The sequence below is a fragment of the Manis pentadactyla genome, chromosome Y (assembly GCF_030020395.1).
Source record: "Manis pentadactyla isolate mManPen7 chromosome Y, mManPen7.hap1, whole genome shotgun sequence".
NCBI classification, from domain to species: Eukaryota; Metazoa; Chordata; class Mammalia; order Pholidota; family Manidae; genus Manis; species Manis pentadactyla.
Genome location: NC_080039.1, coordinates 33,091,532 through 33,113,693, shown reverse-complemented (window position 1 = coordinate 33,113,693; position 22,162 = coordinate 33,091,532). Strand labels below are relative to the sequence as shown.

At 43.2% G+C, this 22,162-nt stretch overlaps 1 protein-coding gene across 2 annotated transcripts in view; it reads left to right on the top strand.

Annotated features, from left to right (window-relative positions):
* The window catches only part of LOC130678838 (steryl-sulfatase-like), a 469,951-nt gene that overhangs the window by 248,278 nt on the left and 199,511 nt on the right, over nt 1-22,162 (top strand). The window lies entirely within an intron of this gene.

Genomic DNA, 22,162 nt, shown 5'->3' with positions numbered 1-22,162 from the left:
ATCTGGGTTTTTATCCTGCTGCATGATATGACTCTAGGCACAGACCTCTGAACGCTTTCTCTTTATAATACAGTTTTCTTACCTGCGGACAATTGTAAGAAAAAGGATAGAAGATGAAGCCCTCTGGTTAGACACGTGTGATGTTGCTCTACCAGCCAGGTTTCCCTGAGATGCGGCGGAGGCCCTTTCGTGTTGTCTGTTCTAAGAGGCACCCCTTTGTCTCTCCAGGAATTTCACTGGAGCAGAACGTGGCATCTTTGAAGCATCAGGGCCCTGTGGAGTTTAATTCTAAGGCCACTTAAAGCAGAGCCAGTTGCGAATTTGATCCCTTCAGAAGGAAGAGACAATGTTTCTGAAAATAAATGCCTTTGAACATAAGACAGAGAGATTGCACGAAAGCAATCATCTGCATTTGAGGGCATTTCCCGTTTCTGTCTCAACCACTGGTTCAGATAAAATGACAGTTGATCTTGATTTCTTATTTAACCAGTCCCGGCACAAAGTCACGCCAGACTTTCACCTATTGACTTTGAAACGCTGCTTACAGGAAAAGTACCTCTGAAACATACTTACCTTGTATTTTTTTTATAAAAAGAAATGCCAGTAGGACATTACATCTGTGTCTGCCTAGCTAACCCTGCTCCCATTTAGCATTAAAGGTGGACCAGAAAGAGAGAGATGTTCAACCTTTTTACAAAAGCCTGTTGACATTTTTGTTAAAATTTTTTAGGAAGCAAGGGTATGAAGTTGGGGGTGTTTAGCCACTGATTCTCATATCCTGTTAGTTGGAAGGTGGTCCTCAGGGTAGTAATGCCCCCATTTAATGCCCACTTTAAAGCTAACAAGTTTTAAAGCTCAAATGTGATGTGAATCCATTTGGACTGTGTTGGATTATTTCATAAGTGACTTTGTGAGCAAAAAAGTGCTGGTTTCCTGTTACTTCCTAATAAAAAGAAATGCACAAACCCTGCTTGCTTCCTGGATCAAAAGCATTTCCTACCAAGTGAGCCTTTCGATCTTTCTCAGAATGTCAGTAGACAGAGGAGTCAGCCAGTACCCACATCGGCCATTTTTGTGTCACAAACACATTGATATTCTGTTCGTTTGTGTGACCATCCCATTTAAATTGTCATTTACAAGTGAGTGTATGGGGAGGGGTGGGAAATATAAGCCAGCCGCACATTAGTTCCAGAATCATTTCTCATTGTCTGTCCACTGGGGTTACACTGTGACCTAGGTATATAATCCTGAAGGTGTTCCACAAAAGTGTAGAAATGGAAGCCATGCTTAGAAATGGAATAGCTCAGAAGGACAACCAGCTTTGGACATGGAGTCATGGCTACGGAATGTAACACTTATGTCCCATTTATTACTGTGCTGAGTGAAGAGATCTGCTTGTCAGTTTACTATAACTTAATCTGCCTTTTAAGTGAAATCTCTGGGTTACTTATTTCGTAAATATGGGAAGTTCTTCGTGGCCCTCTGTGTATGCATTTTGTATGCGTTTTGTTAACAAAATAGCCTTTCAGCTGTTTCATTTGTTTGCGGACAAACATCCACAAAGCACTCAGTAAGAAAGCGCATCTTTCTGTTCTCCCAGAACACACGAGAATTAGCATTAATTAGCAGCTGGGCTTCTCTGAGGGTCAGTTAAGTGTTATCGCGCCATCAGCTGTCGATTCTGTCTTCTGCATCGATTTCCACTTGATGTGGCACTTTCTGCAGCCCAGGGATGCATCCTGTCTCTTAATCTTCCCTTCTTTTTCGTTAAATTCTCATTTGCAGGGTGTCAATAGGGTGCTTGGCACTTCCACATGGCTAATCTGGGCTCCTACATCACTTTCAGCATCGCTTTATGGTAGCATAATGACATTGTTTATGACTGTTCACTCCTGCAGCTCTCTGCTGTCCAGCCTGTGAACTCGGTGTGGGGATGAACCGTATGATATTTACCCTCGCATCTTCTGTTCCAATCTACGTGCACACATCCACGCACACACCCACTGTGTTTCTCGACCCGTAAAGATACTCAGTAGCCACTGGTCAAATGAACTGAATAATGGCACCAAACACAGGGTATGTCCCTTCCTCAGGTCTGCTTGTGATCTGATATAGGAGGAGTGGGCGGTAACATGTCCAGGTCATTGCATAAATATGCGTCACCTCCTCTTGCTCAGTCTGGACCGGCTATGACAAACATGTCAGAGAAAAAGAGCTGTCTGTGAGCTAATTCCTTAGCTGCAAGATAAATTAATCGCCATGTTGGTTATAGGATATGTCTTACTGGGCTTTTCCATGTTGCATTTCCTTCCATGCCCATCAGAATGCTGCTTGTGCTGGAAAGAAATGCCAAACATCCTTGACCCACCAAGCTAACGCTCTGTAGACTCCAGGTGGTGTGTCCACGTAGACTTTAAGGGATGGGGCAGAGCCTCCCTCTGAGAGAAGCAGACCGAGAAATGAGCCAGTTACCTCTCTCTGCCCCCAGCCATGTATCCGACTTCTGCAAGGGACTGAGATGCCTTTCTTCAAGCACCCTGTGGCCCCTCTCACTGACGTGGCACAGCTCGGCCCTTCATTCCTGGAGACTCTCTCCCTTTCACTACTTGCTTTTCATTTGAATTGTGTGTTCCTTGACAGCGTGCCATGTCGTGGATTGGGAGGGCCTGGCCAAACCCTGGATGCATGACAGTTTTTCAATAATCTGCTGTTGACCCATAGCCCTTAGGGTGTGAATTATGAGTTCTACTGAAAGGCGAGGTGCCATTTGCATCGTTGTTAGCTGAGGACTGACAGGGTAATGAAGGGCTGTGGTACTTCAGAAGTGCCTCGGATCTGAGTGACCGTGCGAGTAGGGTGCATACTAACTGCGTGTCAGTATCCCCAAGGCGACATCTGCAGAGGACTGTTCATGTGTATCATGCAAGGAGCTTACAGAAACTTCCTGAAGCACTTGGGTAGGACTGCAGAATTCCAGCACGTTCTGTGAAGGAGGCTAGGAAGCTGTCCTAGAGATATCTGACTTTGCAGTAAGCATCAGGCTGGTGCCCTCACTTAAGGCTTCTTAATTGGCATCATGTGTACACCTCAGAGGATCTGTATATACATTATTCAGTGTATACATTATATATATGGGCACATGTGCGTTGAATACACAGGAGAGGGGAGCCATCGTTGTTCCAGAGACCCCTGGGCTGCTCCTCGAGGTAAAGACACTGCCACCGTATTTGGGCAGGACAAAGGGCCATTGGGAGCAGGTTGGTCTCCAGGACTGTTTGGAACCCAGCTTACCTCCTTATGGCTCAGCTAAGCTTTCACACACGTAGCCAAGCTCAGAGCCAGGACAGTCCCTTGCGGTCTGTGTGCTCCACGGGAGCGGGAAAGCGCAGGGACGTAGTCTGGCTGCACATTCATGCTGGGATGGGGGAGGAGGCGATAATCTTGTCAGCATTTTTGGCCACTTGCAAAATCGGTTCTCAGAAGCAGGATTACTGCAGAAGGTAACAGGGCTTTACTCTCTCCCTTGCCGGGAATATCCCTCTTGACAAGTCAGTTCCAAGAGTCCTCCTGGCACCACGTCCTCCCCGAAGACTCCTGGTGATGGATCAACACGAGCGCTGCCTCCCTTCCTTCTGCTTCTTCCTGAGCACAACCTAATTCAGCTTCGCCAGGCAGGCAGGTTTCCCACCCGGGGCCTCCTCAAGATCAATCAGGTCATCGTACCAGACGGATAAGGCGTGACTCTCTGGTTCATAAGACTTTGACGCCATTCTTCTGGACCCTGGAAGGTGATTACCCAGGGCAGCGATTTTGCGTGCAAGTGTGCTGTCTTCCTGAGATTTCCCAGGGTGCTGCTCTGAAGGGATTGGTGCCCACTTTGCAAATGCAAACTCTTCCTACCAGGCAGGGATCAGCACAGCTTTCCAGACACTCGACATGGACCTTTAAAAAAAATCTGTCAAGTGCAATAGCAATCATGTGGTAACCGTTTAAAAGAGGGGAAAAAGTGTGCTTTACAGGGTCAGAAATACCCTGGTGGGCCTGAGGACTCTCAAGTTACAAAATCAGGGGTTCTCAGAGGGGTTCACACACCCCTGGGGGACTCCAAACTCTCTTAAGGGTTATCAAAACTACTAGCGAGAGTGTTGAGGGTTGACTTTGTACTGACAATGCCAAGACAGCACAGGAGAAAGCTGCCAGCCCCTTAGCACGGCTCAGGGCAGGCATCCTGCTCATGTTCACTGTCATTTTGTCCCTCTCGCTCCACACTGCCATTTTTAACAAGCCTGTTTCATTTACGAATGTCCCTGATGAAGCAGGAAATGATCATACTTTTATTAACCCTCAGGGCTGCCTTCTCTGTATTTGGGGGGACTGTGGGACCCAGGGATTCTCCCAAGAGGAGAATGCCCTGTTTTCATGTGGGGGAGCACCTGTCCCATTATTTGAGTTGCATCCTAAGCTGGACACTTCTCCCACGGGAATGAGGGATTGGGAGGCAAATGTCCGGCTTGTGGATTTGAAAGATGTTTTCTTGAAATGACCGAAGTGAACTGGTCACCCCAAAAATAGCAGGTGACAGTAATTGTCCCAATGATGATGTTCAACAGCCTCTCCATACTTAGAGACTAGGAGACCAGGGGTAATTTTCACAAGTGACATTTTTAAAGGCCGTGTAGTACGATGCACAGATATTTTGATCTGAGTAATATGCTGAAGCAATAGCCTGCAAATGAATAATGCATCCTGTTACAAAAACATGCATGGCTGAAAGACCCATTTAAAATGCAAGCAAGACCCATGGACTTTAATATAACAGCATAAGAAAAGATAATTAATACGGATTACAAATTCCAAATTTCAAGTCATCTTTAAGAAATTAGTCTTTTTAGAGTTTGGATGTAATATTAAGAATGCCCGCAGTTATCTCAAAAGGCTTTTAAAATACTCCCTTTTCCAACTAACCCTGTGCATGAAACTGGGTTTCCATCACAGACTCCAGCCAGAACAGTGTGTGGCAACCAACAGAATTCAGGGCAGATGCTAAAATCAGGTCGTCCCCTAGGAAGCCAGGGGTGAAGGAGGTTTATAAGAGTGATAAAAACAATAACTCTCTTCTCCTTTTTAAATTTTGTTTTGTAAGGTATGTTTACGTTCCACAAATATGTTATTTATGTCTTGATGCAGCATTGCTAAATTAATATTGTAGACATGTCTCTGTTTTAATTTCCACTGGGATAAATAACAAGAGATACCCCTCCATAGCTCCCTGGGGTGTTCAATAGTATGTCGGGATGAGAGGGAATCTGAGACGATCAAGTTTGAAGGCTGCTGCCTTAAACAGTCTTCCCGAAATGCAGATGAACATGAAAACCCGCTGGGGACTCACTCTCACCCATCGGGATCTTTGGCCCCATTTCCTGAACATACTAAATCTGGGCCAGGTACCCTCAGTCCCTGTACAGCCAGGGCAGAAACTGTGGGATGTAGAGGCACAGTTTGTGGGATAAACGTAGCAAATAAAAGTGAAATTTCATGCTGTATCAAGCCTTTTTTAAAAACCTCAGTGGGAATGCCAATTTAGGTTTTCTACACCTACAGGCGTTCAGATTTACTAATGCCAGGGGCACGCTGATGATCTTGGGAAGCCATAAATTACCTTTCATTGTTCCCACATGGGACTCAGGCTGCTGTGTTGTCTTTTCAGCTGGAGGAATCACCCTACTGGGTTTGGGTACAAGTTGTCCGTGGCTGGGAATCGTGTTGGTGAGTTAGAGCCAATACTCAGAATGTCAGAATGTCTTTTTTCTTTGTCTGCACTCAGTTTATTCAGTCAGGCATAAAACACAAATGTTCTTAGTTACCAAACTAGTTATAACTAAATAAGAACAGCTTGTTAAAAGCTGTCATTTCAATTATAGGAAACAGAGAACAGAGTACCATTTAAAAGACACCATTTCTTTATAATTCCTGGGTGATCCATCTCTATGGGAGACGATAGGCACTGAGAAATGAACAGTTTGTTTTATAACTGAGAAAAAGACTAAACTAATAGTGAATAGTGGGAGGGAGAGAGGCTGATAATGTGGTTCAGTTAAAATTTCCAGAGGAAAAGATTTATGACAAGCATTATAGAGAAACAAATACATCCTGTAAAAAAAAAAAAAAACTCACTAAGACTCAATCTGATTCAAAAAATTTTGAGCAACCCCTACAATTCTGACAAAGAGGTGTACAGAACATGGTTTTTCTTTTTTTAAGAATTTCAAGTCTAGGACAATGACTGGCTAGCTGGAAAGAGTCACACACAACATGAAATATCCTAGAAAAAGTTGACTTGACTGTAGAGTAGTGTTGCTCCTTGGAAAAAAGGGATAAAGGGGCTAGACAGGAGATAGTTGGTACCAGTAATAAAGAGGTAAAAGCTGGGGATTATAAATACCTAAGGCAAATTTGGCAAGAAAAGCAAGCATTTAGGGAAGAGGTAACATCATCTCAGCAGTGATTTAGGGGAAGTTAGATCTGATAAGAGGGGGAAATTGGTGTGTGATTTTTAAGAGAGACAATGACGAACATTAAGCCAAAATGTCATGTTCGAGACATCTCTGTAGAGGCAGATTTGGAAGCAGAGGTACCTGGCCTGGGGTAAATCATAAAGGAATATTATTCTTTAAAGCTACAGTGGTAATTTGAGCTCCGTCATTTCCCAAATCCACATTTTTCTTGCAGTTTGGGCCAATCACCCATTAAGAGCAAAAAAGCAATTCCTGGCTGCCTGCTTTGCACGAACTAATCAGGAAATGCCTTTTTAGGGGGTAACCTGGTGGAGGTTGGCATATGTGGATGATGCCTAAGTCTTTAAAAAGTCTTTAAATGCTGTGGATTTTGGGGGTGACCTCTTGGGGGACATCTCCAAAGTCCCTGGAGGTATTTTACAGTCCTTCACTGAAGCCCACTGGGTGTGGAATGTTGAAAAGATGCACACAGTCGGCATCCAGTCTTCACCTGGAGGAATTTCATGGGGTGTTGTTAATTACTGTGAGACCCCCTCACCCATCTATTGTCCATAAATTCCATGTGTTGTTGCCAATTTAACCTGTCTGTGTCAGAATCAGAGCAAGGGTTTCTCTGAGGGTCCTTATTGCAAAGGATTAGTTCCACCATCTGTATGTTTTTAGAGGGTAGCCTCTGCCCGTGGGGCTGATCAGCGGTGATTGTGACATTTAGGATTTGACGGAGCCCTGACATTGTACCTAGACATCGGGTCTGCCCGTGACACGTACCACTGTTCTTCATTTATCATGTGCTGGGTTTTACTAATCTATTTAGATGTATCTTATCCTTCCTGGCACAGAAAGCATTTGTTTGTGACAAGTGGATCACCTTTTACTAATTGTGAGAAACATCTCTCCAACTCTTGAATTTGGTATAGATCCAAGTAATAATAATGGTATAAAAATAAGTGATTTGTTTGGGAAATATAGCCTTTCTCATTGAGAAATGCAGAACAAAACAAAATAGATTAAAAAAAATAATTCTGAACGGTCTAAAGTATCACAGGCGTCCCAAGTAGTCTGAATATCATTGCCAATGCAGAGATGTGCCTTAAGTCAAGAAATTTTTTTAAGTTTAATGGAATAATTACCAAAGAATGTTAAGTACTACTTAACTGATAATACAGGATGAATGATTCCCTGGGGAAATGTAACCTTCCTCAGTGGACCTGCACAATGGAGAAAACATTCATACACTTAAAAAAAGAAATCAGTTATTAAAATGTGTAGTAGATGGCTTAATGGTGGATTTATATCTACTCCTATTTAATTAATAATTCCAGTATAATTTACACTAGTACTTCCAAAAGTGGTGGTGGGCAGTAGTGTGAATTGGGGCAGGTGGGTATCTGGAGGTGTTCCCTCTAAGTGTGTGAGGTTTTATAATCGACTTATTTTCTGGACTGATAATCAGCTCTGGTTTAAAATATTCTAGACAGTAGGGTAGGGATCAAAAAATAATTCTCTCTCTACCCTTCTGAGGTCTTGGCTGACACCCGTTTAGTAAAAGACTAACGAGACAAACAGAAGTTTGCTAACACGTATGCCTCCTGTATGCATGGGAGATCCCCAGGGAAAAATGAGCAGCTCTCCTAGATGACTTAAATTCCTGCCTATGTGGCATCTTCAACAAAGTATAGTGAATTTGTGGACAAAGGGAAGCGGTTTCTGGCTTCCCAGGGGAAGATAAAAGCTAGTTAGTGGAATTTTTATAGAGATTCTTTGGGACCATCTCCAGGCTGAGAGGGTCTAGTGTTGTCTCTGGTGGTGAACCTTTTTACCCTTCCTGGTAGAGAAGGGAGGAGGGACGGCTTTGCAAAGGAATGTCCAGATTTTAGGCAAATAGGGGAGCCCAGGAAGACTTTCTTATATCTGTTTCTCAATTGCCTGAAACTCAAAGTAATCCTTATACCACAGTGGCATATTTTGGGGTAGCATTCAGTACCCTCCAACAGCATTCTACCTTTCAACAGAAAATATTAAAAATTGTCGAAATTTATTTTATACATGATTATAACATTAATTTAAAAATTGCACAGTAACACTTAGATCAATAGGATAAGATAATTTCCTTTGTGGATACAGATGAAAAATTCTAAATAAAATGGTGGCAGACATTACACAGGTCTAGCTCCAAAGTAAAATTGTATTATAATCAAGTAAAATATATTTCATAAATGAAGACAATTTCACCTTCAGAAATTATATCGATATAATTAAGTGGTAATACAAATTGAGAGAAAAATTGATATTAACTACATCAGTGGATGTCACATAGGCATTTGACATATAAAATAGCCCTCAGCAAGTAAAAAAATCTAAGTGAACCATGTGGGAGAAACTGCTTAAATATGATAAATGTTATAGACCCTAAATTCAAATCATCAATGTAATAGTGACACTCTGGAAAATTTCTGTTCCAGTTAGGTACAGACCTAGGACATCACTATTATTAAACTCTTTTGGTTTGCTTTAGAAGTAAAACACAAAAGAAGATGATAAAATTTATTTTAGTATTAGAATATGAGATAATTATTTATATTTGAAGACTATTTGGAGACTAGTAAAAATGATGTAGAATTAAGCGAATATTTTCAGGGCAAATGAGCATCACTACAAATTAACTAAAGTAACCAATGGACTTTTTTCTCTGCAGGGAAATACCATAAAAAACAATGAAAAAAATGACTAACTCATAATGAAGCTGAAAAACATTAGTTCACAGAAATACATTTAGTAAGAAAGACTGATGATTTATGTGCAGAAATCTGTGAAATCTTACTTGGTTCAAAATAGAAAACCTCACATATTGGGAGGTAGTCCACTGTCCTAGATTTGAATTTTCAGTTTTATAAAGATACAAATTTGCAAGTTGAATGCATACAAGCAAAATCCCAATGAGCAGTGGGTGGGAGTGGGGGTGGGGTAGAAAGGATTGAATGCTTTTATTGTTCCAGTAATAGTCAAGGATATTGTGAAAAAGAATAGTGTTTGTACAATGATGTCTGTGTGTATATGTGCACAGTGATATAATTTACCAGAAATTTAAAGTTTCCATAAAGTTCTTATTAACAGAAAGAAATAATATTGGTGAATATTACGTGATGAAAAATGGATAAAATACATTAAAGAAAAGACATTGTTGGTGTCATGTAGGTATATATACATACATATATACATACATATTAAATATTTAATACATATTAAATACACATGTAATCAAAGAAACAGTTTTAAATCAGTAGGAACAAAATAATAAGATAAATTTATTTGATCAGTGATTCTGTCTTCATTGGCTATTTATATCGAATCATGTTTTTTAAACTACATTCCTTCATCCAACCATATTTACAAGTGAATTCCAGATGGGTTTAATAATTCATGAAAAACATACACTTTTAGAAGAACATTGAGCAAAATGAATGTGTGTATCCTGGAGTCACTTTATTACTGGGCATCTTGTTTTGCAAGCAAATACATTTTCCGTTTTTCAGCCATCTCGTGTTGGGTCTTCCAACGTTAATTGAAAGAATCTTTGTTCCTACATTGGACATAAATGCCCACCAAGGCTCCATCACTGACCTTCAGTGCCTAAGGTTTCTAGTCAAGAAGCTATATCTTAAGTTCCAAATGCCAGTCATTCACATAAAATCACAGCCAAGTTGTGCTTTTCCTCCTATTGACACAGTCACTCCCCATTATGGGATTTCCGTTTCATTTTGCTATTAATGTTTTCCATGGGTTGGCTTGGTTACCTGCTCTTCATAGACTGAGTCAGTACCTTCCCATAGACCTGATACTCAGCTCTTTTTCCTGGACTGACTCGGTTGTCGACATATTAGGCCTGAGCTGACTCGGTCATTGACTTGTTTTGCCTGGACTTAGTCATGGACTTGCTTTGGAGTGACCCGTCATTGACTTAGTTTTGCCTGGACTGATTGGTCATCAACTTGCTTTGCCTGGACTGACTCGGTCATCAGCTTATTTTGCCTGGAGCAAGTCCCTTATCAATTGACTTCAGTGCCCTGAGGGAATCACTCACCTTGTCCTTGTCTGGTTTTCATCCTAGGGACACACTCACTCCACATTATCCTCATTGGGGGGATTTCCGTGTCATTTCTCCATTGGTGTCTTCCCTGGGTTGGCTTGGTTACCTGTTCTTCATAGACTGAGTCACTCAGTACTTTCCCATGGCCTGACCTGGTCATTGCTCTTTTTTGTGGACTGATCGGTCATCAGCTTATCTAACCTGAAATGACTCAGTCATCAACTTACTTTGCCTGGACTGATCGGTCATTGACTTATTTGCCTGGATTGAATTGGTCGTTGACTGACTTTGCCTGGATGAATCGGCTGTCAACTACTCTTCATGGAGTAATCGGTCATCAACTTATATTGCCTGGATTGACTCGGTCATCAACTTACTTTGTCTTACTGATCAGTCGTCTACTTAGTTTGCCTGGACTGCTCGGTCATCGACTTATATTGCCTGAATGGACTCAGTCATCGATTAGCTTTGCCTGTACTTACTAGGTCATTGACTGTTTTCCTTGGACTGACTCAGTCATCAACTTATTTTGCCTGGAGCAAGTCCCTTGTCAATTGACTTCAGTGCCCTGAGGGAATCACTCACCTTGTCCTTGTCTGGTTTTCATCCTAGGGACACACTCACTCCACATTATCCTCATTGGGGGGATTTCCACGTCATTTCCCCATTGGTGTCTTCCCTCGGTTGGCATGGTTTCCTGTGGTTCTTCATAGACTGAGTCACTCAGTACTTTCCCATGGACTGTCCTGGTCCTCTGGTTTTTTTCCTGAACTGACTCGGTCATCCACTCAGTTCCCCACAGTGACTCGGTCATTGACTCATTTCCCTGAACCACCTTTGCCTGGAGTGACAGGCGTTGGAGGAGCTGGTCTCCCTGGGCTGCAGCCTGGCCGGACTTACTCAGCCGCCCTCCCTGTCCTTTTGTCCTGACACCCATCCTGAGCCCTGGGCTGCAGTCCACCAGCGGCAGGGACTCCCCTCAGTTACCCCATCCTGAGCCCTGGGCCAGCGCTGCCCTGACGGGTCTCCCTGGAATCAGGCTCACTGCACTTCTCCACCCAAAGCATGTCTTGTATTCATGCATGTTCATGAAAATCTGAGTTTCTTGGTTTGCATCCCCACCAGAAATGTAGGGCGGGCTCCAGAGCACAGGTGTTGCTGAACTTGTATTTCTCCTGAGCAGGAGAGGTGAGAGGGGTGCAGAGTGTATTGCACACGGTGCTCATCTTTACAATCACCTCATGTGGGCTTGTTCCCCAAGACTCACGCAGACACAGGAAGCTGCACAACACTGAAAAGACGACATTTTATCCTCCAGAAAAAAATATGTTAGGAGCCTAAACTTGTAGGCAATGAGCAATATTGCTAAAAACCAGAAAGGCAAACCACAAGGGGATGTGGACAGATCCACATTCATCTTTTTCAGGAACTGAGAGAGCAAGGAGTCACTGAGATTTGAAAGAAGATAGCATGAAAAAGGGCGGAGAAGCAAAACAACATGTAGATGATTTAAACGCCCCCGTCAAGGTGTTGATAGCCTGGATATGCAACAAACATGTGACCCGATGACTGCAGATCACATGTAATAGTCAAGGGTGAAATGTGCACAGAGGTGTCTGCAGGCTACGCAAGTCTCAACGAGCTCAGATCGCAGGGAGCATGCAGATCATGGTCCCTGAACACAATGAAGTAAAATTTGAAATCAAACAAAGATATAACTGGAATCCCTTATTTTTTACCCTTAAAAATATAAGCTCTCAATATTAATGGGTAAAGAAGGAGATTGTAATGAAAATAAGAAAGTAAGACAAAACAAATGTGTCATTCACCACGATTAGTGACAATGCCACTAAAGTTAAATTAGAGGGGAATTTATAGACCATAATGTGTATCGTAAGGGTTGGGGGGGCACAGGTAAAAAAAGAAAAACACTAAAACATAATGCAATAATCCTCCAACTGAAGAATATAAAAAAGAAAAAGATAAAGAAGATAGGACCAGAAACGAAGAAAATACAAAAACTAACAAAAGAACAGTGGAATGAATTGCTCATGTGCTCCACAGGAATGCGTTTTCTGTTTGTCATTGTAGGAACTTAGGGGGTCGGAGCATGTGACCGTAGAACCTAAGTCAAACTTTACGTCTTTAATCTGCACCATAAGTCACCCAACCCTCATGGGCTAAGACCAAAATAAATTAGAAAACACAAAGAGAGGGAACTTCTGGTTTTTGGCAAATTCGCCTTCTTCCCCACCTGTGACTGTAGGGTCCTACAGGCTTAGTCCAGGCAGCAGGGCACTTGCTGGGTGGGACAGTGTTCAGCGTGTAAAATAGTTGAGCACGCCCAGATGAACCAGCCTTGAAACACATTTTTGGCGAAGCAAGAACAGGTGAACCAGGCAGCCTCAGGGCCTTGGGCCAGCCTGCAGGGAATGATCCTCAGAGTGCACACCGGGGACCTGAAGGTCGGACTGGCAAGTGGGCTGTCACGTTGCTGTGCATGCCCCTCAGGGTCAACCAGAATTACCAACGTCTTGAGCAGACCAAGGGCCATTCCCAGGGATGACTGGGTCCCCATAGAGGTGTGCAGGGTAGAGGCCTCCAGAGCAGGGCTGCTGTGGCCTGGAGTCATAAACACAGGAATGGGGGTGCTGATCAGCCTTGTGGATGGTTAGCTGTTACCCTCACAAACCCTGGGGGCCACAAGACTGAAAGATGGGCCCACCAGCCACCACACCCCTGGCTTACAGGAACTTTCAGATGGGTGCAGAGGAGAAAAAGGTCACAGACATCATCTGGAGCAGAACGTGTCATGGATCTGGGTACGTGACATATATGAGCAGGGTTGGTCATCAAGAAAATGTAAGGAGGTGGTGGTGGGAGAGAGGGCAAATGAAAGTGAGAGAGTCATACACTAGAATGAAATAAAAAGGCTTTAGAGGGGAGACAGTGACCAGGAAGCCTCAGCCAAGAACTTTGAACCACGTAACTTCCCCAGGACCAAAACACCGAACACAGGAAGATGCATTTCTTCACCACTGGGGGTCATAGGCTGTGTCAAAGGGGGGCTCCGTGTCCCAGATGTATGTTAGGGCCCATTTTCAAAGCAGGTCAGAATTTTCATCCTAGTTAACCAAGTAAAATAGGTGAAAATACATTATTAAAGCAGGCGTAATGCAGGGCATTTTCCAGACTGTTTACAAGGCAGGCGAGGGAAAGCCGTGGATCGAAAGCAAATGTACAACTTCCGTTTACTCCATATTTTGCAGTGATGAAGTCTCGACAGGTTAGCATTTGAATGTTACGTGATGCATGAGATTTTCGTGTGTGCTTTCTCTTTTTCCTCTACAATATGTGACTCTATATTTTCCTCCTCCCAAGAATCATGCCCAGAAACTCAATCTGTTTTATATTCCTTGCAGCTGCCAAGGGGGAGAAAAAAAAATTGCTTACTTTTTCTGTTAAAAATCTGTGCAATTCTCACACAGAGTGGATTTTTTAAAATGCCTTCAATCCAATACAATTCTTTAGAGTGCGATGTATGTACAAATGGGGAGGAGAACCAAAGTATTAGAATTCATGGCTCTAAATTTTGCATTCTGGGTTTCTCAATTTGAAAATAAGTGGAAATGTTTAAAGATCATATTCTAATATGACCGTAAATACTTTGTTCACAAGTTATTTTAAAACCCGGATAAATTGGCTAAGAAAGCATTTTATAAACTTCCGGATCCTCAACGTGCTTTTAACTAGTTTCAAAGCCCCTCCCATGTGAAAATATATGGTAATTATGCCCAAAAATGATACATAAGATTTAGAGGAGATGATAGAGCTGTGCAAAGATAACGTGGGTAACAGGGGTGGCTTTTAAAAACATCAGTACTAGTGTCCCAGTTGGGGAGATCTGTGTGTATATTAAAACAAAAAACATGAAATTGAGGACTTGGTACAAACTGTGAGTCTCAGTGACCTTTAGGGCAGACAATTGGCAAAATTACCACATTACCAACATTGATGAAAACCTGGGTGTAAGCTGAGAGTTCTGTTAAATTTTGATTGCCCTAATTTTCTTGATTATGGAACATTAAAATGGGCTGTAAGAAGTCTGGCTTCGACTTCTTAACCCATATTAGACTCAGACAAGAATTCTCCCATCTGGGCGTATCGAACACATCCTCAGGAGACCTCTGCTGTGAAGCCTGCTTCCATGAGTCATGTTTTCATTGATAAGGCAGGTCCTTGTAAAAATAATTATTCATATTTTGATGTAGGTAATTTGGGTGCAAGCCCCAGGATTCTTTTCACTGAGTTTTTGGTGTCTCCTTAAAGGATGCGCATGATTTGGGCCACCCCTAGGCGACCCATTTTTGACAAGAAAGTATTTTCTCTTGCTGGCATGTTTACCTGCAGATTTGAAATCATGCTCCTGTAGCATTCAATCTGCCCTTGCAAGGCTTGTTATGATGAAAGGGACCAAGGAGAACAGGAGGATAGCAGGGCCCCCTTGACTGTGGAATGAGGGGGATAGAGTTCACTCTGAGGGTCTTAGAGGACATCCAGCCAATTCACCTACACACACTGAACACTCTTTGGTTCCAGGCGTGGTTCTCAGTGTTAGGCATATATGTTCGAGCAGGGGCACATGTGCACACACCTGTAATGTGTATACTTACCATGTGCCAGGTCCCAAAGGCTGAGGTGGTAAAGGTGAGAAGACAGACCTGTTCCCTACCCTCTGCAAGCTTACATTCTACATGGGTGAGGATGGTTGGGCATTCTTCCAGGCAGAGGCAACTACATGTGCAAAGGCTCTGGGGCTGCAAACTCCAGACCTGGGGAAGGCAATAGCCATGTTAATGGCTCTCTAGCTTATCCCAGAAGAAATGACAAGTTCCTAAAGGCCCTTAAATGTGGGAGGGACATACACCTGTGTTTCTAATTGAGCACAGGACAGAATGGATTTAGGGCGATGGGTCAGTCAAAGACCAGGAGGTGTGGCGGTTGGCATAGGTCTGTAAGGCTTGGGAGGGGTACAGCACAGATGTGAATTCAGGTCCTCCGGGACCCCAGCCAGCATGCTTGAATGCACATAGTCAGGTCTTTCCTGGTCAAGGAAGCTTGATTTGGTTTGAGTGCCCAAAGGTAATGCCAGCAGTGGACACTGGTCTGTGTGGGCCTGAGGTGCATTTGAGCCTATTTCTGGGCCACAGTTCAGGTCCAGTGGCACCGCTCTTGGGCCCCCTTTTGAAGAAAATTGGCTCTTTTTGTACCTCTAAACCAGCCCAAGTGCTTACACAAACACAGTAAGAGGGGATCTGCAAGCTGCCCTGTACGGGAGGGATACAAGGAGACGTAGGACATGTGGGCTGTGCCCACCAGCAACTGCATATCTCTCTGGAGGCAGAGCACATGTCCACCCCCACCCCTTAAATATGAGGAGCAATTAGGGGCTAAATGGCCTGGAGCTAGTGAAAACAGAACACATGCACATAAATAAAACCGGAATTTAGGTGAACATACTCAGAACTCTGAAATCCATATGTTTACATGCAAAGAAAGGCTGTCTAAAAACACAGCCTTTTTTTTTTTTTTAAAGAATTCCAATTATCAAGGAAAAGATTACCTTCCATCTGTGAAAAGACTTCTTTGACATGCCAGGGAACGTGGATTTGGGGATCGACAGAAATAATGACTGATCTGCCAGTGGAACTTGATTCATTTCACAGGCATTTATGGAATTTGTCTTGTGTTTCTAGCACTGGGATCCAGCCATTTGCTTGTTCAGAAATGAAAAGACTCTTTGAAATGTTGCTTTTCTTTTTTATGAAAGTCTGCCGGCTGAGGATGTGGCCACAGACGTGAGTCACATGGGGCTCGTAGATGGAGTTGTTCTGTTTTCATCACTGTTGGTAGTTTGTGGCTGAACAACCAGTTAACCCCCCGAGTTAAACAGCGGGCCTCTGTTTAACCAGAAGAACCATTTATTGATGTGTGTTTTGCTTTAATAATTCACGGAAGGAGGGAACGCAGACACTGACCCATGTCAGGTCCTGCTGAGCCGCCCACCAGCTGAGCTATGTGTTGAACATCTCTGTAGGTTCAGTCTTATCATCTGTAAAATGGTGAAAATAGGAACACCTACCCCAGAGAACTGTTGTCAGGATGAAATAACCAACAAATATAAAAAGCAGAGCCTGTTACAAATATGCCCCAAATGTTAGACATTATTATTGACACACATGTAAGCACAGACATGACATGAATAATCACATTATAATACGAGCATCGTTTTCTGATATAATGCCTATAAAGGAGCATTTATATATTTATCCAAAGTTTCAACCTGAAACTGACTGGAGATACTATTTTGAGTGATCCATCTTTAAGATATTTTTCACCAGTTTCTCAAATCATGAGACAAACAGATACCCCTGGACCTCTGTTTTGCAGCAAAGTCGATCACTTGAAGAAGATCTAGCTCTGGATCAAAGAGGATCTAATTACATGAATATGCAAAGCTCTTTGCACGATGCCTGGTTGACAGAGGGGTCAGCAAACACTACCTCATTCCCTTCCGTTCTGTTCTTCATTTTCCTCCATTACAATGTCCACCCCACAGGAAGTGAACAGGTGATTCCCTTTACCAAAGAATGTTCTGGCAGGAAGTTGTAGGCTGGAAGGCTGGGCCAGGGAGTCTAGAATACCCTTTTTGTCTTGCTGACAGGAGGAGCACATAATTACCTTTCACGGTCCAATTCTTTTTTGGGTAACCTTTGGCAACCGTTTTCTGTAGCCACCTCGTCACTACTCAGCAGCCAGAGGAACATACCCGGGGGCTATGTTCTCTGTCATACAGCTGGGAGAGTGTCTGGGAAAAGGTAAGTGAAGGTGTTAAGAAATAATAGCTGAAAACAGGTTCCAGAGTAGAAGAGTCCAGAGAAGGGAAGGTCGTGGAGGGCTTTGACAGCCCCTTAGAGCCATGCTCAGCATCCCAGATTGCTTTCGATAAAGGGTCTTTCCGCTTCCCAGTGACATGGGCGAAGCCAAGAAGGATAGCATGGATCCCAGTAGCCTTTAAGCTGGAAAAAGGTGGGTCTGTCTCTAATCCTTCCTGGATCTTACGCAGACCTGACACCCGATATATCCTCAATGCTTCTGACTCAGCCACGTCCAACCATGACTGAGTTGAGTTGGGAGTGTGAGGGGTTTAGTGGTGGTGTCCAGGGGTACAAATTAAGTGAGGGATTGTATCGAACGCCCAAACCAGGAAGGACCTGGTGTCCCTTTGTCCCTTTCCATGTGCCCACCTGCATAGAAAGTCAGAAAGCACGAAGATGAGGTTTGGGAGACTAACAAGGCAATGCACAGGCCTGCAACTTTGCAAGATGGAGCTGGAGGTCGGTGTCTCAGCTGCTCTGCCGTCTCTATAACCCGGAGAAGATAATTCAGCACCCTCCTGAAAAGAGTGGGTCCGGGGGAAAACACACCTTCTCTCTTGGGAAACACTAGATCTTTTTTTCTTAAATCTTAGTTTTATAATGAATAAATACAAGAAAATATAAACAAATTAACCGTGAGTCCTATTAAAATAATTCGGAACCAGATGAAGGGACTATGGGTGTTTTGTTAGGTTGCTCTTCAATTTTTAATCTAAGCCATAGCAGCTTTCCCAATGGGTGGGCCCCCAGCAGGTGGGTGCTGAGAGACAGAATCTCAATGTGGATGAGAAAATTCAGAAGGCGTTCCAGCCCAAAGCTGAGAAAATCTAGTTTAACATAGTCATACTTGATTCAGTATGTCATCCGTATAATTCCTGCCACAAGAGGCCATAACAAATTTATAATTTGGAGGAGTTTGGGACTTATCCCAATCACATTTATTATTTTGTTAGCTGCCAGACTGTTTATCAAAGAGGGAAAAATATGAAGGAAATCCTTCAAAGTGTGAAAGTTGTGAAATTTAGAAGCACACTGTGGGGTTGCCGCTGGCTCTGACAAGCACCTTATTCCACTGACGTCTCAGCACCTTCCTACGGAGAAGATGTGCTAAGGGGAATGTGGAAAAACCACTGGCCCTTGGCTGGTAGGAGAGGCAATCTGTGTGTGTCCGTGGGATCGCTGATCAGATGCGTCACAGGCTCAGAGACAAGCAGGGCAGCTCCTGGCACTGCTGGCTTTGAACCGACCCCAGCAAGGCTGAGAAATAACCAACAAAACCATTGCCACCTCCCAGAAATGCCTTATTTGTTTCTTACGAGCAATGCATGTCACTGATGCACCCTGCAGCCAACTGCCAGTACTTCCGATAAAATAGACCTCCCCCATGGTATGCATCGTGTTGAGGGACAACTGGAAGCGAGGCTTTAAAAAATGATTTCAAAGGACAGAGTCTTGGCTTCCCAACAGCTTGCAAATGGTCTCATAATGTGGGCAAGAAAATTAATTACTTGCTGATGAAATCCCCAGGGTGTCAAATATTGTGTGGAGTGATTCTTTCAGGAGAGCTGTGAGCAAAGTTCCCAAAAAAGGGGAAAAAGAAATGGTTCCCAGCTACGTTGCCCAGTCTCCCTTGCCCCCCAAATGCCGCAGAAACACAAAACATGGTATATTGTTGTCAATGGCTATTTCGCTCATGCAGCCCAAATCTGTTTCTTTCAATAGATTTTATTCCAACGAGGATTTGGAAGGAAATCTCACCCGTTACTAGACCAAAGGTGTCTCGTGTTGACACAACTGTTTATTTCAAATTAAAATGCGTTAGTGATTTACCCATCCTAACGCATAATGCGGCTCCACGTTCTTACAAAGGACTGTGTGCGTCAAAAATATACCTGCAATGTGGTTGCCCGACGAGAAATCTGGCACTGCCATTTTGGGGAAAAAAAGTGATACCTAATCTTCCACTGTACAGGTAGCTTCTGATGTTTCAGTGAATCCAATCTTCCTGAAAAATCAACAAAGACAACAAAAAAATCATAAAAATGAAATTAGACATTTGTTGAATGTGGGAGAAAATTTTCACAGAAGGAAATCGTGTGGCTCCGATGCGAGCAGATGGTAAGATTCTCTGGCTGCTTGCCCGCCCTGTCAATGAGAAAGAAGTCACAGCAAGGTGAATAGGGCAGCGAAAATATAAACGTCCTCATCCTCCTTCAGCCGGAGAAGCCGACTGATTAGTCAGAATCTGTCTTCATCCGTTTGAAGGGAAGGTCCTGCAGGGATGGCAGGATATTTTGTAATGATTTTGAAGCAAGCAAGCAAAGAAAGAGAAAGCGATTCATTCTCCCCTGTTTTCAGATATAATAAAAAAAATAGCAAGATGAAGTATTTTCTTTTTGACTTTACATCTAGAAAACAGATTCTCAAATGCAGGGGGCGCAATTTTGGCGGGGGACCAGGGGACACTGGGCAATACCTGGAGATGTTTTTGGTTGTTAGCACTTATAGGGGAGGAGCAGGGTGACCACCTCGTGGATGGAGGCCAAGGGAGGTGTTAACTATCCCACTGTGCGCAGGACAGCCTCCCCTGTCCCAGCCTAGAGATTCTCTCCTTTGAAAGAAAGGAGAGAGAGAGAACAAGATTGCACCAGAGCATTGAGGGACCATAGACTCAGGTGCCTGCAGGTTTTAGCATGTGACATGAATGATCACAAAGGGCCTGTGGTCAGCATTACTGAGGCCAAGAAGCCCTGAAGTAGAATAAATGTATTATTCACCATTCTTTAGAGCAAATGGGGAGGATTTCAGGGTTTCTTGTGTTTTGAGCACAACTCATCCTTCAGTGATTTCTAGAAAATGCATGCTTTATATATATGAAGACAAGGAATCACTTCCATGGTTTTCAAAAAAAAAAAACTTACCTTATATAACTGAAATGAACTGTTTTCCTTTAAAAACGTGCCTCTCTGTTTTTCCTAAAGAAGGAAGCTGCATTTTCTTCTCATCTCTTTGTCTCTCTGTAATAGGAAACCTGTGGTCACCCCCATTACATTTATGTATTTGTGGAATGCAAACATCTTAATTCCTCTCTGTCTTGTAAAGTCTTTGGACTTTCAGAGGATAGCTTAATTGCCTGAGTCACAATTAAGATTTTAGCTATCAATCTAAGAGTTTTCTCTCAAGGGCAAAATACTAACGCCAAGTCTACACACTTCCCCCGGGATGTGTCATTTATCCAAGAAAGATACAAATAAGATTCATCAGTCATGATCCCAGCCAGTCATTTGTCTCCAAAACTTCCCAGAGGAAAAGTATGCCCATTGCTCATCTTTAAATCTACAACCTTAAAGTTAATGACCGTGAGTGATGGATTGTCACTTTGTAATATTAATACATATGTGCCATCTGCGGTTACTTAAAAATCCCTAAAGCATTGTCTCTTGGTTTTTGATACACCTTCTCGTGAATTCTGACTCCGCACCCTAGACGCTAACAAGCAAACGGATTTCTGGTCTCTCCCACGGCTATGGGGCAGGTGTGGTTTTCTACCGACAACAGAGGCGGCATGATTTTGAGCTCAGTGGCCATTTACTGATGCAGCAGGGGAGCAGCTCCTTTATCAGCCCAAATCTTCACGGCGCCTCTAGGAATTTCTCTTGGAAATGTCTTTGGGTCTGTGTTAATCCCTTGCAAAGACTGTGAGCTCTCTATCTCTCTCCCAGTGAGTCCTTGTCTCCTTACAATTCTCTAAAGCCCATTGTGTGACTGCAACCAGTCATCTTGACCAACCAACGTTAAAACAACACGAGCCATAACAGCCAGGGTCTGTAGAATGCTCCTTGAAGAAGTTGAAACTGAGGTCTCGCCTCTTGTCGTTAAACCTGGTGTGAGGGCAAAGCAAATGGCCAGTATAAGAATGAAAATGTGTCTTGCTAAGGAATGCCTTGCAGGTTTGACACTGGTAGCTCCGAAACGCAGCACAGACGGACGCAGTTGGTGGCCCCCTTTCCTGTCTCTGGATAGGCTTCCTGCAGAACGCAGAGCCCAAGGACAGCTGTGTGTAGGTGGGAGTGTGTATGAGACACAGAGCTTTATTCCACCCCAAATGTGTTCATAATGAGCAGTTTGCTGAAGTGGATGGATATTTTATGTTTTTTTAATTGACAAATTAATGCCCAGGTTTCTCAAAACATATTTTCTAAAACTTGCGTATTAGAAGGAACACTTATCTCTGGTTGTCTCTGTTTTACTATTTCCTACTTCCATCGTTTGCCTCTCTCACCAGCAAACAGTCTCCTCAGTTTATTTGATTCACATCCTGCTTGTTGACCTTCTGTGGAATCATCAACCAAGCACCCAGCTTTTCTTTCCTAAGAGGCAGAGCAAAATATGTCCTTTAAGGAAATAAAAATCACTCAGTAGAAGCCAAAAGGCCAACGAGGAACAAGTTGCTGAGGATTTTGCAAGATAGACTTGCATCGAGATCTGTAACCTCGAAGCTTATTTAGCTTTGTAGTGCTTCACAGCACCCACACCTTCTCTCGATAAAGGGATGTGTGTGTGTGTTTGTGCGCTTAATAGGATATGAATTTGGCTTCCGTGAGCAATGTTCCTGTTTGGTA